The sequence below is a fragment of the Grus americana genome, chromosome 3 (genome assembly GCF_028858705.1).
Source record: "Grus americana isolate bGruAme1 chromosome 3, bGruAme1.mat, whole genome shotgun sequence".
Taxonomy (NCBI): Eukaryota; Metazoa; Chordata; class Aves; order Gruiformes; family Gruidae; genus Grus; species Grus americana.
Window position 1 is genome coordinate 119,304,989 of NC_072854.1, and position 16,675 is coordinate 119,321,663.

The window sequence follows — 16,675 nt, forward strand, 5'->3', positions numbered from 1 at the left end:
AGAAATGCAGTAACAGTCATTGCTTCTACTTCATTTACACAAGGCCCATAATAATAAGCCAAAGGATGTCAGTCAGTCACTGCTTTCCTGCCAGAAGTTTCTGCCATAGGAATAGCTTCTAGTGTAAATGCACTCCTCTACCCATGTCACTCAGCTTGGTAATTGCCTTGCCACTCACATAAGGAAAACAATTTCCGGCTTTGATGGGATTTTGTCGGCAATGTGAAACTGCTACTGCAATCTCTGCAGCTAGGTGTTAGATGGGTTACTTTGGTGGATCATAACATGAAACTAATCTTTAAGGAAGCAGGTGGAAAGAAAGAGACACTTACAGGTTGGTAGGGGCTAGGAAAACAGTGCTGTCCGAGTGATTAACAAAAGGAAAGTGTTAGATGAGGTGGAACCGAGACAAGAAGAAGAAAGCAAAAGCAAAGAGAAAAAGTTGCTTTGCCATTTTCCTACCATTAAGAAAATATCTCTGTTCAGCACATCTTTCAGAAACTCTTATAAAACCATACACACTTATTTTATATGCCATAGGTACCTGACCAGCAGTCTATAATTTCGGCTTACAGGCTTTGTATTTGGGTCTCCCCATGAGCTGTACGTTTATCACCATCGTTTCATCATTTCCCAGGCTGAAGCTGCAGACGCAAAGAGGCTTCCTTTCAATATGTGACATGCAGCATTTTTATCTCTTCACAACCTTATTCCCAGAATGAAGTCACCCAGTGTTAGAGATTTCATTCTGCTTCTCGTCCGAGGTGAGCCCAGAGTTTCTGTGTGACACTTGAGGGCCCCTCCCAGCTCCTCACACACTCATGCACCTCTGCATGACCCCAGCTTGACTTAGTAGAAGGACATACACAAAGAAAAGGCTTTAGGATGGCAAGCAACAGCTAACCTCATTGGCTTCCTGTCACAGCCAGCACTTGCAGCAATGGAGACAAGACTTTCTTCTCTCCCCAGGTGGATTTATACCAAGGTTTTCAGGGACAGGCATAAGAAAGGTATAATTTATCTTTCTCTGTTACGATGATTCAAAGTTTAATCAGAAAAACACTTTCTGGGTAGCAAGATGAGGACAGACCAAATGGAAAGGTTCCTCTTTCACGGCTTACAGAAAAGTGCATGTAGAACACAAACTCATTTCAAGGCTCCTTTTGGAGAGAAAGCCATAGCAGGAAGAGGGTAATGAGACTTAAAATTACAGGAAAATAATAATCATCCTGCAGTATCAGTCAGAGAAAATCTCATGTCTTATACTTCAAATCTTCCCTTGCAGGCATAAAGGACAGTTTGAAACAGCAAAGCTGTCTGTGAATAGACACAACAGCTATGCTTCTACATTTGCAAAGGGGCCAGGGCATAAGCAAACATACAATTTGCATACAATTCATGTAAATTATTATAATTTACACATTTTTCTACTAGAAAAATAAAGTTGCAACTTATTGGAGTCCCAGAACCCGAGGATACCAGAAATACCAAGGATCTCTATCAGAGTTACCCAAGGGTCTGACCCACAAGACATACATTCCAGCAGAAGACTTGGAACGTTTGGCAGGAAAAACATGCTGAACAAAATCATCTATTTCAGTTGCTTCCAATGAAGTTTTGGGTTTATTTCATATCTATTGCTTTAATGTTCAATATTGCTACCCCAAGATCCTATGACAGGACTGAAATTAACTGTCTTCAGTATGCTTTCTATTTTTGAGTGCACTTCTGAGAGATATGAATTATGAACGTCTTAAATGCACCAAGCTCCTCATCTCTTCATAGCATTGTCTATATCTTAACCATGTCATATACCTTTAGCAAGTAAAAGTATATTAAGTGATTGGGAACAAACCCTTTCATTCTTAGTTTAAATGGTTCTACTTCAATTGCAGTATATTTCATCACAGTAATATTAAGATACTTTCAAAACTGCTCGTGCAGTTCAAAGAGGTAAAAAGGCCTATTTTCTTCAGGATGACACCAAATCTGATCTTTTGAGCAATTACAGCCCTTTTTCATACAGAAAAACTTGGATGCACACAAGCCATGGACTCAGGGAAACCTTTTAGCATCAGCTAAAGCTCACTGGTTCTCCCTCTACCCCAAAGAAAGCATAGTAACTATTTGTACCTTCAGAAAAGGCATGGCAACTCCCAGTGTACATCTTCAGAAGTATCCAAAAACCCCAAAAGCAGTCACGCTTTAAGTCCTTGTTAATTCTAAAATAGCAAAAAGAAGCAATATTTAGGGATTTATTTTTTTTCCCAACAACACAGAATAAAGTTCCTAAAAATAAAAACATGAAGGAATAATGCTATTATGTTTTTGATCTTTGGGAAAAAAAAACCAAACCAAACCCACAACAAATATTGATCACTTCTTGGTCTTCACATATAGCGAAAGGTTATTTTTAATGCTGACTACATGCTAAATAAAGAGGGAGATACACAAAGAATATATACAAATAGCCCAATACTTGGCTTTACTGTAAATGAGATCGCCAGCAGTACCCCAGAGTTGATTTGTGCCCTGGTTTTGGTAGTTCATATTTATTTAGCATGGCACTTTTCAAAACTGAGAAATCAACATAAATTCTATAAGCTTAAAGTACAACCTAGGGAAAAACATTTTACAAAATACAAGAAACTCTTGAGGCGGAGTTTATAGTGTAATTATGAATTTAGAACAGTTTCCCACACACACTCCTTTCTTTGGAGTTTTCAGTAACTCTCTTACACCCTATTCCCATTCTCCCCAGGTTTTCCCAGCTTTGTATTCTTTTCCTCATATTTATTTTTCATTCCAGTAAAAAGCCATTTTCCTGTTTGCTGCTTTAGAAAAGGAAAAAAAAAAAAAAGCCCCCTGTAGAATCACTACACAGACAGATAAAAAACTACTGCATATTTTAAAGAGGAAATTGCATATTCAGCACATTGAAAAACAGAATCAAGTGTACACATAATTTCTGGTAAAAGCAGAAGAGGTTTCCAAGCATATTTTTCAAGCTGTAAGGATTTGTCCAGTCCCTATTTGGTCTAAAAGAGGTTGTAAAGAAGCACAAAACAACAGCCATAGGTGATAGGAAACATCAGTGTAATATTCTGCAAGACCTACCTCATACCAATTTTAATTTCACTCTGCACACTCTCTATTGTGCTTGTGTTTTTGAAATGCACAAAATAGGACAAGTTCTACTCAAGAAAATAACACATTTGGAACAAAAATTACAAAACCCCCACACAAACCCTTCACACTTCTATCAGAAAAGGCAAATCATAGGATCAGCCTAAGAAGAAAACAAGTACATTTAAAAAAAAAAAAAGAGGAAAGAAACTTTATCATCATCATGGCAAAAAAAGGCAGCAACAAATAAACCCAGCAGAGATTAACTCAAGAACTTAATCCACACCTCACTAACTGTTTCACCTTTACCTTCTCTTCTGAACTAAGTTAATCTGCCTTTCATGCTTTTTCCTGTTTCTGAGGTCCCTATTTACCAATCACCTGTGTCTCCAGAGCAGCTTCACTAACTTGGCTCTGACAGCTATTAGACGCCAGGCAACACCCAGCACTAGCTTTTACACAAGTGTCTGTATTTACTCTTTTATCCTTTCCTTTTTTTTGGGGGGTGGGGAAGATCATAAAGTCAGCAGGCTGCAGACATGAACAGACAGAAGCACCTCATATAAGAGAAGAGAGCACACCTCTCACACTTAATTCATATTACATTTATGAATATTCCTAAAAGGAACATCTAGGCCAAGACAGAGAACAGTATTTTGGAGAGAAGAAGCAAATGCAGGTGCTGATTAGCTTTGTAAAGACACACATGAAAACTGTCACAGTTTTGATTGCAAGAAAAGATGTTTCATGTGTCCCAAAGGCCATTCTTAAAGCAACATAAGACAAACCCTGGGATATCTCTGCTTGGCAAAACAAACTCTAAAATAACTAGCATGTAGCAAAATGGCTTGCATGGTCACTGTAAAAGTGCCACAAAGCCAAAAGACATAAAAGTTGCACAAGCAGACTCATGGGATTAACAAAACATTACATAAACACTAAAGACAATTCAGCTGACCTTCTAAACAGGAAAAGCTCAGCACTCCAGCACCCCTCTCCACAAAGCAGAGCTGTCACGCTTCGTGTTAAGGATACCTCATTAACGCTTATGTGAACATGCAACAGCCACATCAAGACTGCAGGAGGGCAAGAGACCCCAAGTGAGTAAAGAAACAGAGAAGTCCTTGAGAAAGGGCTTTGAAGCTTTGTTTGCATTCAATAGCAACGAGAAAACCCTTGAGTATTAAAGTTAATGGAAACCCCAGGATGATAGCCTTCTCAGAAAGCCAGTTCTATGGAGGGAGAATTCTGCTGAACTGGCCCTTTGACTTTGATATCCAAGAGGAAAAACCCTAAGCAACAGCTAGAACAAGAGGTTGTTGTTAGAATCACTGTAGGTTTCCGAAATGTTTGGGGATTTTTTTGCTGCGTCTGTAACTACTTCCAAGGTTGTAATCAAGAGCTCAATTCTTTGTTGCTATACAATCAATTTGCTTTCTTAAGTTCACTTTCTTATTTGAACTTGCCTCATGTTGTGTGACCCAGTGGTGGCTGTGGCAAGCTCCAGAGAACAACAATATGGAGTAAAAGGAGTTCCCACAAAGTATCTGCAGAAAGTCCCGTCAGGAAGACTGGGTGCTCTGAAGACTGGTATGATCAAGATACGGGACACAGGAGAAAAAAAAAAGTATCTTCTAACAGATATTATTCAGTGATCTACAAGTAGGGGAAGAGATGGTTTTATGACATGAGGGAATCCCACATTGTTACATCTTGACATAACCAGAACCCAGGATCAGCAATCTGTAAGCTTATAAGAAAAACGTGACTTTCATCCAGCAACCTGAATTCCAAATATTTGCATATTCTCTAATCCCTAGGTCTTAAGGCTGTATTGGCAGTGCTGTGTGTTTTGGTTTAAAGAACTGCATGATTATTAGCAGCTGTACCTGATTATTTGCCAATTAATACAGGAGCTCCCACAGAGTTAATATGAAGGTTTCCCTTTCCTCTGCTGTTCATTTTTATCTATGACTTTGAGAAAAATCTATTAATCACCCCATGCATGTTCTCTCTGTGCTAATGCAGTCATTTATTTTGGTTATTAGGCTGCTATAAATCCCAGGGAACTTTGACAGATCTTACAATTTTAGATAGGGGATTTATAAGAAACATTTGGCAAATCATTTGTCGGAACTAAATGTCCTGTCTCTAAAGCACACACCCCCAGAAGCACCAGGCTCACCACTTGTGTCTCATTCTCCAGTGTGCTACTCAAAATATCCATCTGTCTCTCTGGTTTCTATACCAGTGCCCATCCTGGTGGACACTAATAACCATAGAGGTACGTCATTGTACTGACTGGGAACCAAATCCAGAGACAGGTGGGTCGGCCGGAGGGAAGGCCTGGGGCTGTCCCCAGGTCACACAAGGTGACCAGAAGCTGCATCCTTTGCAGGGTAGGGCACCCTGGCACCAGAACCAGGCAGCCACCATGGCCACCTCTGAGATACACTCCAATAATGTGCTCAGGAGACACCTCCTACACACCCCAGCAGGTCCGTGCTCCTGCCTGTGCTTAGAGCAAAACAAAACAAACCCAACCCCTTTGGCTGTGATTTTTCAAAAGCTCCTACAAAGGCTTGTGATTGTGAGTTGCCTTAGCTTAGATCAGTCTGATGCTTTTGAAAACTCTCCTTCGTGTCCTTAGTATACTTGGTGTAAAACATTAGTGCATAAATATTCTGCGAATTAAAGTTCTCTGTCTCATAGTGACGGATTGATACAAAGAGAATTATCACCTAGAAAAAACTAGTGATTTAAAATTGTAAATTGTTTATTCTCAGCCCGCTGGCTTGTGATATGAGCTACTCTTTATTTAAAAGCACAGCCCTCTCCATCGCTTCTCTCAGTTTGGGTGACTTTTATGGTCTGTCTTTGCAAAGCTTTTTTACCGGGGTAGTGATTTGCGGTTTGCATAAGCCACCAGGCTCCTGCAATATTACCTCATATTGTAGATAATATAATTTAACATGCTTACTGATTACAGCATGATTCTATGAAACAGGGTGGAAAGTTTTGCAGGTCTATCAGGCCATTTTGCTACTCTTGAAGCATAAATTAGTTTATTTTGTCATCTCCTAAAGATCAGCCGTATCATCTGCAGCACACATGCACAATGTATTTGCTGTTAATTCCCTGGTTATTAATCTGTCTTGTGGTAGCATCCATGGTTCAGAACCCAAGCAGAGAAAAACAAGAGTTGAACTTAATACAACCATAACATGTTTGTTTTTACAGGTGACGCACCCATGGCCAGCTGTTTCCAAAAGTGGCATTAGTCAATGAAGTATAGAAAATAGCCAGACTACACAATTCAAAAATAATAACCCTTCTGTAAGGTTCACTTGTCTCTACAAGTGAATATATTAATGTTATTAATAATAGCCCAATATTAATGCAAAGCTCTGCTGTCACCTGCCACAGAACAATGGCCGTGTGTATAACTCCATCAGTTATTACATTACAAGGATGCCTGAAGCCTTATGCTGACAGTAAGTGAAGCAAGTAGGGGATTTAATACATTTAACTTAGTAAAAAAAAAAAAATTTAAATATCATACCTTTAATTTAATATATGCATGTTCTTCATTCTGGCAATTACCCACAAGTCCACAAAGAACAGTCTGGGCTTCAGGCTTTCAGACAGTTTATTCAGGATTGCTCTTACGGATGATAGCACTTCATGGTTTCCAAAACAGGCTTGTTCATTACACTGCTTTCTGCTAACAGGATTTCTGCAAGATGCCCTATTCAAGTATTTTTAGGGGGTCTTTGAACCATGAAAAAATACCAGAAAACTGACACAAGAGTGATTTCAGCATTGTAGGTAAAGCAAATATGCAAAAAGTGCGTTTTGTTCTGACACTGTCTGCAGTCCTTTAATCAAGGAAAACATTTGCTCAGCCAGGAATGAGTGAATGGGAGCTGAAGGGGGAAAAAAGACACGGTCAGAATTATTAACCCAATTTTTCAGCTTAATTTCTAACACAAAGTGAAAATCAACAATCATCACCTCATATAAATCCATGGACTCAGTTATTCTCACTTAAGTAGGGTTACAGAAGTTTATGCTAGCTGAAAATTATGCCTATTATGTTTATCTGAATCTACGGCCTTCCAGAAATCTATTCCAGATTTCTGAATAGGCTGTGTACCCTGGTGTGCTGAGGGCATCCAAGTGCTCCAGTTGGATCATCCTCAGCAATTAGCAAATAGATCCTTTGTCAGAGTAGGCCAAATCCCAGTCTCAGGTTGCTGCGTTGATAACATGAGCTGTCTGAAATGTTGAGCTGGAGTGCAAAGTTTAAAAATTTAAGATTCCAATGGCCCAATTTTTTTGCTGTTTTAAGACTCAAATCCTTAAGCAGTAAAGAATTTGGCCCCATTCTCTGTCATTCTCATGTAAGTTCTGTGTTTCTTCACGTAGCCTGTCAAGCCAGCTGGTTTCCAGGGGCCATGCCAGCAGATTATCTTACTTTATTGTGCAGTATGCTGAGAAGATAAGGGAATGGGTCACAACATCATTGGCAACACCACATTTGTTAAGTATATTTGCTACCACAATCTCGTTGCCATTGGCTTTTTCCTGTGCAGTTCTACAGAACTCATAAAACTGTTCTTAAATATTGACCCATTTTATTTGCCTAGTTATCCTCTTGGCTCATTTTATTCTAAAATAATCAATAATGTATTTACCTGGCAAAACATTTCCTCAAACATGTTCTAACTGGCCAGTAAAAGGTCAATGTTGAAAGGTTTGCTTTCTGTATTACAGCTCTAACTAATGGTTTGTTTATTCAGAAAAACACGCAGAAAGGTTTGGTGTTATCTAGCAAGCAAGGTTGTAAAACATCATGCTTTTTAAAATTGTGGTTGGAAGTTGAAATGGCTCAGGAGTGTTCCACTGAAATACATTTGTGTTGGAAAAGAGATTCTTGGAAGGAAAAGCTGTGCCCTTTCAAAAATGTTTGGGTTTCATTTAGGAAGTGAGATGAAAATATTTTGCCTCAGGTTAAGTAAACTGATATTGCAATGTTTGGTTTGTGAGACAGAGTCAAAATATTAGTATCATTATACTACTAACATGCAATTGTCTGGCAAAACAGCTCAGCCTGCAGAGAGAAACTACACTTCCCACAGGTCACTGCAGCAATTCGGTAATGTAAACCAGGATATAATGTTTCATGTGGTTCTGCAAACAGAAATTAATTTTTATTTGAAAAATGTTAAATAATTCCAGGTTAAAGTCCTAAAAGGTAGTATTTGGACATTCCTGTCTGAAGATTTTTTGAGCTTTGGTTCTGGATACAAGTTTAACATTTGTCATCTTTTAGTGTGGATTTATTTTCAAATGCAATAACCTTCCAGAGTAAAATAAATTCTAATTTTTTAGTATTTCTATTATCTGAATTTATCATAATCCAATAAACAAAACTAGCTTAAACATAAGCTAAACTGGTTTGACTGTCTCTAACATATATTCACACTGCTTTAACAAACCTGATGGGATTAAGTGCAATGTGTTTTGCTAGAGGGGAAAAAAAAAAGAAAATCTATCCATTGCTTTACATAGCAAGAGTCTTTCAATTTCTAAATAACATCATATTCTATGAAAGCACATGCTTCATAGCCTAGTATTTATTTACATTTCATGAAGGATACGTGACCAGAAAGGAAAACGTGTTGTTCCTACTGCAGTGTCCTCACTGAGGTGAGAGGGATTGTTCAGTCAGTGCTTTGAACTTCCTTTTCTGCAGATAAAGGACCCTGCTAATAAAAATAACATATTCAAAGACACGGCTAAGGCCTGTGCTTAGGCTGCCCAAGAAGTTTTTTATTGAGCACCTCAGGTCTGTAAGCACCCAGGGAAAGCAGGAGAGAGGGAACAATGCTGGTCACTCCCAAGTCTGCCACACCAAATGCCTCAATAAAAGCAGGTCCTGTCACCTGGGATTTCTTAAACACCAGGAAAAGCCGTAGCACGCAAAAATAGCAAAACTTGCTGCTTTAGTTTGTGAAGATATGACCCAAAATGAGTGGTGAAGGCTCTGGAGGGGGCGAGGCAACATGAGGTAATGTGAGGAGATGGCGGCCATTTTCTGTCAGGCTGGCAGCCCTTCACAGCAAAGCTTCCTCACACCTCGGCCCCCCCGCCCCGGCATGGCAGCTCCCTCTTTCCCTCCCTCTGCTGTCCCTGTTTCCATCCCCCTTTAAGATCTGCTACCCTGGGGTTGATGGCAGGCAGAAAAATACCTCAGAGAACTGGCAAAAACCTCCTCCCGGGCTGAGGACATGGCCCCCACGAGGGGTGACTGTGCTGAGGAGAGGCTGCCGGGCCACTGCTCGGCGCTCAGGGGAGCTGGACTTGGTTAGATGGACTCCCTTGCCTGAGGTTGCAAGGTGAAGGCCAAGGCTTTAAAAGAGGGCGAGGACTTTGTGAGCTCTGTTTTAGCTGCCTGACCCGGGGCACCCTGGAAAGTGCAGAGCAGCTATGCTCTGAAGAAATGACTTTATAAACGCGGTCTGAAAGTTCAGCAATCACAAGAAAAAAAATTCTGCAGAGATGAAGTATACATCCCTCTTGCTTGCCTCTGTGAATAACTAATGCTATTGAGCGTTTACCCCTCAGTTCCCGCGTGCTATAATTGCTCTTCGATGGCTGCCTCTCTGATGCACTAGCTCTTGTGGATTAAGTGGTGGATTGCTGCGCCACGTTTCTGCCAGGAAGTAAATCCTTTTTCTCCCTGTTTGGGCCAGACTGCCATCTGTAGATAGTGTATTGTGGAAATAATCTGGGGTTACGGCTCATGATGAAACAGAAATGACGGGTCAGGGCCAGCATCCCTGTAACACTGGGAAACATCTCGCTTCCCTCTATCGACTATGGCTTACCCAGGAACAACGCACTGTCCTGCAACTGCACCTGAAAGTGTGCACGGGGTCTACCCACAAAGGGACGCTTGGGAGATTTAATCCAAACAAACCAAAGTTTAAAATTTAAGGGAGATCACTTAAACTGCATTTAGAGTCTGCTGACTACCACATTAGACTGCTGGTATTTATTTTGCCTCAGTTCACTCTGCTTCAGTTCCCAAGTTAGCACTGTTCAAATGCAGAATAAAAGTCTATATGGAAAAATTATAATTTCATCTACTCTGTAAGCCAGGAAGGTTTCCTCTGTGCTCCTGTGCAGAGAAGCATTTGGGTGTGAAGTTCTAGGGTTCTTTTCTATGCCAGACATCTGTTTATCAGTTATATTGAAAGGAGCATAGTTTGGGGCAACGTAACGCTGATTTAAACTCTGACAGCATCAAACAGTAGGGCAGGGGCAGATACATCACACAGATTTCTTCTATAACTTTAGGGTTTTCCTTTTTTTAAAATTTTATTTAAATACCATCTCAACATTTTGTTTCCATCATTCCTGATGCATCTTTGCCTCTCACTCTTTTATTAGCTTTGCCACTCTGATTTTGAGCCACCCATTCCAGCCTGCTAAGCCCTCCAAAATGACTTCTACCTTTTTTCCAACTGTAGTACGGCTGTTACCAGCAACAGCCTTGTCATTTACTCTGCATTAAAAGACAGGAAAGGTTCAGCCCCGGGATAAGCTTTCTGGCTCCTTACTCTAATAACTAGTGCCACTAACACAATAAAATTTTATATCATTTTTATTGGATCCCTCCTAGAGAATTATAGGAGGAGCGCTGGCTTGCAGAGCAGATGTGTGAAGCTGCAGACAGAATTGCATCTGTTTCCTTTTGCCACAAATTGTTCTGTATTGTCCCCTGTTGACTAGGAAATTTAACATACTGCCACTGTACATCACATTTGTAATAAAATCATTGTTAAACATAAACACATTATCCCCTTCTACCTTCCCCCCCCCTTTTTTTAATAACAAACTGACTTTGTTTCCTCTACATCTCTCTTCTTCTCACCCCCAAAATAGATTTTTCTTCTGGCCTCGGTATTCCCTGGAGCTGGGCCAGCTCCAGAAGTTTGATGCTGGCTTTAACAGCAGTCCTGAGAGTGAAACGGAATACAGGGGAGGTAGGGAAATGTCAGTAAGAAACCGCATCTAACTAAATAAAAAAATACCTGGTACTATATTTATTGATGGCTTTTTGTACCCAAGAACTGTTGCCTACAACCAGAAGAGAAAAAAAGTCACTGTGCAGATACAGATAAGGAATTAAAGAGAAAAGCTCTGTTTCCGAGCTGCAGAAAGTTGCCAGCAGCTTTTAATCTCCAGTCTGGGGTGATGACCTGCTTTTGCTGCAGCTGCGAGTGCTCTTCACCCTTGTACTTCCCTGCCTCACTGCAGCCACTCTGGTTTTCAGGCTGCTGAGTAAACCAGCTCCCGGTTGCTGATTAACACAAAAAACAAAGACGTCCGAGACCGCGTTGCCCGCTGAGGGCAAAGACAAGCTTATTTTGCTCATTTCCCTAGCTGAGGGAAGTTGATACATTAACATGACACAAATCCTCCAAGGTAACATACTTATCTTTCAGAAATACATGTGTTCTGAGGGACAAGGCCGCGCTGACTGCAGGTACCGTGCTGCTTGGCGTATGGCTGCACCATCTTGCGTAGACATGGTGCAAATCCCTACAGGATTGCTCAGGGCCGCAGCTGCACATCGTTCCCAGCTACAGCGTCACCTTCTGCCATCCTCGCGGAGAGGCGCTGCTGTACCACTCAAATATTTGGGTATGGTGCCATGTTGGGAACGCAGCCGACACAGACAATAATGAGGGGAAACCGATGGGATTATAAATAAAAAATCACATCAGTAATAACAACGACGGGGTAGTCACATGCCCTTTAAGGGGTATTGTCTTATTTGCATTTTCTTATGCTGCTCAGAAAACTCAATGAATTTTAGCTTCTGTCATTAAGATAAACCAGCTCTGTGGTGGTGCTGTCAGCTGTACTAATTAAAAGTCATCCTCTGAGTGCTTAAAGCTTGTCTACACTTGAAAATTAATTCGGTTTGAGGTAGCACATCAATTTAAATTGCAGCAACTATTCCACCTAAATTAAGATATTTATTTTGGAATAAGAGTGCCTTTGAACTTGGCCCAAATTGAAACAGAAAGAGCCATTGCTTCTTTGCCCTGTCGTGAACTAAGAGATCTCTGCATAGGAAATGATTTAGGGGTACCTCTTGCTAAGTATCCCCGTACACAGACAAGCCTTCAGATGGCTGAACGACAGCCGCCTTTCTTTCTGTGTGCTTCTCTCTGCCTTGTGCTTCACCAGCTGAGCTAAAGCTGCAAGCAACAGATGATACATTTCTGCAAACAATGTGCTGAGCTAAAATTGATATAGATTACAGTTATTAAATTTTTAAGGATCTGTAGTGTTTCTGCAAGGCTGCTGTTAGAGTATAAAGCCTAAATAAGAAAATTTAAACCTGGACTAAATCCTTTCTTAGAAACTACAGTATTTTTTTAATATTTTATAAACAAGAAAGTTCAGAATAGAGGAAGAAAAGACTGTGAATATTTAGGATCATTTTTCTTTATATGCATTGTAGGAATACAATTATGAGCCAGTTTAAGAGATGGCTAGAAAATGAACACTAAGGAATATAACAACTTCCTGTTACCATCAATGGTGTTTTTGCAATTAAATTCCAAGAGCCCACAATATCCAAGACATTTGGAAATGTCAGAGTACCTGAAGAGCACAAAACAACACTCTCAGTCTTCTTTTCTTTCATATCCTGCTCTCCCAGATGTGTGTTTAAGACTGAATACTTTCCTAATGCTTGCAAGCAGAATAGAAATAGCAGCCTAACATTGACTTTGAGGAAACATATCTAAGACAAGGGCTAGAGAGGACATCGAGCAGAGCAACGTAACGTGCCCAGCTTGACCCTCATCGTCTAATCTGGATGACATGCACAAGGTATAAAGATACTGTTTAAAAGGAAAGGCTGTGCCCACTCAAAGGAACGTAACTGGGGAAAAATAAATCGTATTTTAGGTGCTCTTCTCCAGCTTGCTTTTCAGAGGGCTCACAGAGCATAGCTCCAGATTGGCCCTTAGGATTTTGGCATCTCCAGCTGGGGAAGCCAGTGAGATTGAAAGTTTTATTCAGGATCTTAAATGAAGAATCATTTATTACCTGTGTAAGGGAAGGGATCATAGCGCTTCCCTCATCCATTTTAAGCACAGATTTTGGAGAATGTTGAAGGAAAAATGGTAAATGGAGAGCCATGTCTAGCAAAACATGTTCTTCACGTGAAAAGAAATAATTTGACAGTCCTTGCAAGGGTGTCTGGCCATTCTGTTTCATCTGTCTGACCAGGTGAAAAAACCACAGCATTTCCCCCCTTATACATGGAAAAGAAAATTATGATTGCGGTGTGAATGGAAATGGACTTTCCGTGCTGTTAAATACAAAACACTTTAATCATGATCTACTTTCTACAAAATTGCAGCTTATTTCCTACTTGGCTGCCATCAATTTTTGGTGTGAGTCCTCCAGCATTTTTTGTAAGAGGTTTGCAATGGATCCCCCCTGAGCAACCAGCTGATGGTTTAAACGATGCCACCTTCCTACGACACAAACGGAAACCTCTGCTCTGAAGGGGACACTGGTAAATGAGAGCTGTCCTCTACTCCATCTTTATGGTGCAATATTCTCAAAGAAGTAGAGATACACAATAGAAATAAACACAGCCCTAGAAATACCACAATAAGACATCTTCCTTCTATATCCCATTCTTTTCTTTTGTTCTGTCCTTTCTTTCATTTTCTCATGCTTTCCTCAAATAAGATGTTTGTTCCTGTGGATGGTCTTGTATGGACGGTGCCTGGGGGAATGAGAGGCAGGGGGTCAGTCTGGCACTGGCACCGCAGGACTGCTGACCTCCAGTGAATCGCAGGACCTCCAGGAAAGGGTATCATCCTTCTGTGAAGCTAGGAAGTCATCCTTCCTCAAAATGCAGCCACAAAAGGTTCCCATGTTGTGAAATTAGTTGGTGGGAGGAAGGACACCACATACTATTGCCCAGAGGAAAATATCCAAGAGGAGTCCTAAGCACGCGTGTACACATATGTGCAAGTACATGTGCAAACATACACACAGAGCAGGACTACACAGCTGCTTTCCAACCTGAAGGAAAACACAGCGTGCAATGGGCAGTGGTCATCCAGCTGGGATGAGGTGTTCCTCCTGCTGGTATCCAACCACTTGCTTGAAAATGAACCGCTTGGCAGTGAAAATGCTCCACAGCTGGAAACCATGAACAACTCAAAGCAAATAAACAATTCCAAAATTAGGTTTAAACTGGAGAATAAAAATCAAACGTCATTTGAAAGCGTACTAAAATTGGCTGGTGTCTAAGAGAGCGTTTGGTAGCTCAGCACTTCTCTGCTGCACTTCAGAAATTAAGGAGAGAAACAGAAAAACAATCTTAGATGCAGCAATAAATAATGGACACTTTCAACACATAATTTGCATTTGAATTAACTAGGCTGGCTAAATTAATTCATCCGTTATGAAAGAAGAATTTTACTGTCTATATTTTCAGGCTCCCTACTGTGCTAAGTTAAATGGGCATTGAGGCAGGGACTACTGGCTTCATAGAAATTGCTAGTAAATTAGTTTCCTCCCAATTATTATCTAGTTCACACTCATGATTTGAAAGCCTAATACTGATAGAAAGAATTGTCTCAGGGCCTTTTCTTCTCTCCACTGTTTGTATTAGTGAGGGTGTACGGCTCTGATGGTACTTTTGGGTGATATGGGACTCACCCAAAGGGTTTTTTTTGTCTGAAACATTTTTTGAGGCCTCCCTCCCCAAAAGGGTTAAATCATGTAGCCAAGGTTATTTTTGTATTAAATATCAATGGAAAAGACTGGGAAGGCTGAGGGGTGATTTCTTTGCAATATTATTTGAATTGCTCCCTTGAGAAAATTTCAACTAATCTTAAAATAGATGGTTGACACAATATATGACAAAAGGTTATTAATTATATAGCTTATAGCATCAAGAGCTATCTGGAGGAAGACATAAGCTTGGAGACTTACGGAATAGTCAATATATTACATGGTTCTTAATAATGCATTAACCTTTTACTTTCAACTACACACAAGTGATGTTTTCATGAATTGTACCATCAGGATTTTCAAAATCATGCTCAAAAATTCTGACAGCATTTGAAGAAAGGCAGAAGAGAGGTATCGTCATCTCCCCTTTACAAACAAACAGTGGCTGAGGAGGCAATCCATCTCGTAATTCCAGCCACGTTCAGGGTCACATCCCTCTGCCTGCACCGCTTCAGGAAAGATACACTACAGCAAATGCAAAGTCCACCTCGGGCTTCCCAAGGGACACGCTGTGGGCTAAGGGACAGGATCTGAGCAAGAATGCTTCGACAGGAGCATGGTTCACCAGCAAAACCTATTTAAATTACTGATGCTCTCTGCCAGTGTCTGGAGCAAACTTGTTCTGGTTTGGGAACAGGAACAAGCAAGTGATGGACAGGTACCTGGCAGCACTGCCCTTTGCTGGCAAAGCTTTTAACACCTTCTCTGGAGTGACAGATTGGAGAGAGAGGTTCGTACCAGGTACCTCAGTTCATACAGCCAGGTCAGGACAGGATGGATTTTGGCAGAATAGCAATACTCTCCCAGAACAGCTACGTTGTAAAGCAGAGGGTGTGCATGTAGCTCACACTTTTCCGAGCTTTGTGCCCCACACCCTGGTCTACCTCCTTCCTCTCCTCAGGGAAACAACACATTCCAGCATCGCTTCCCGCCTGCCCCCACTTTAAATTTTTTCATAATGGAGAAAAAAAAATGATGGCAGTCCCTGTGGTGCCAGAATATTACTCCATCAGCCCACAGAGTTTCCTTGCTCCACATGGACCATAACAGTGATGTGAAGAGGAGGAAGGCAGAAAACAGGAGGGCAATAACTCAGCACTACACTCTTTGCAATAGGACTACGATCCACCATCCGGAAAGCTCTGGCACCAAGAGCAAACAGAAACAATTAAGCTCTTTCTTTAGACTGCTATGACGAAAGAAGCTGCATGAATCAATGCCTACTAAAGCTGCCCAAATAGTTTCCACTGTCCTTCCTCGCTGTCTATTGATTTCTTCCATGCAGAAAGCAAACCACGTTGCGGCAGAGAACCACATTGTTACAGAAAATCCAAAGGGACCATCTCCTTCCCTGTCTGCTTCTGACACTGAGAAGATGGGAGCTGGCTTTGTGACAGTCTGTCCTTGCTGCCTGTGCCATTTCAATACCAAACAGGATACTGTGCATATATTTTTTCAGCGTTAAACATAAGAGACAAGATGCGTTGTCCTGTAAGTCACATCCTTCAAGATCTAAATCCATTTACAGAATTGCTAAGGTTTCATCCCTTGCTTTTAGTTCCAGAGGAGATTAAAAAATTTACATCTAAACAGAGTGAATTTGAACACAGTAACAGAATGGGACTTAAAAATATTGATTTTCTTATTAGCGGAAGGTTACAGCACAAAGCATCCACAGCATACAAAGCAAGGACAGACTGTC

General features: G+C 40.8%; 1 protein-coding gene across 7 annotated transcripts in view; it reads right to left on the reverse strand.

Annotated features, from left to right (window-relative positions):
- Positions 1-16,675, reverse strand: part of SPTLC3 (serine palmitoyltransferase long chain base subunit 3) — a 203,407-nt gene that overhangs the window by 161,553 nt on the left and 25,179 nt on the right. For all 7 annotated transcript variants that reach the window (XM_054822632.1, XM_054822627.1, XM_054822630.1 and 4 more), the window contains one exon: positions 2,134-2,222. The gene's annotated coding sequence lies outside the window, so the exon portion shown is untranslated. The remainder of the gene's footprint in view (positions 1-2,133; positions 2,223-16,675) is intronic.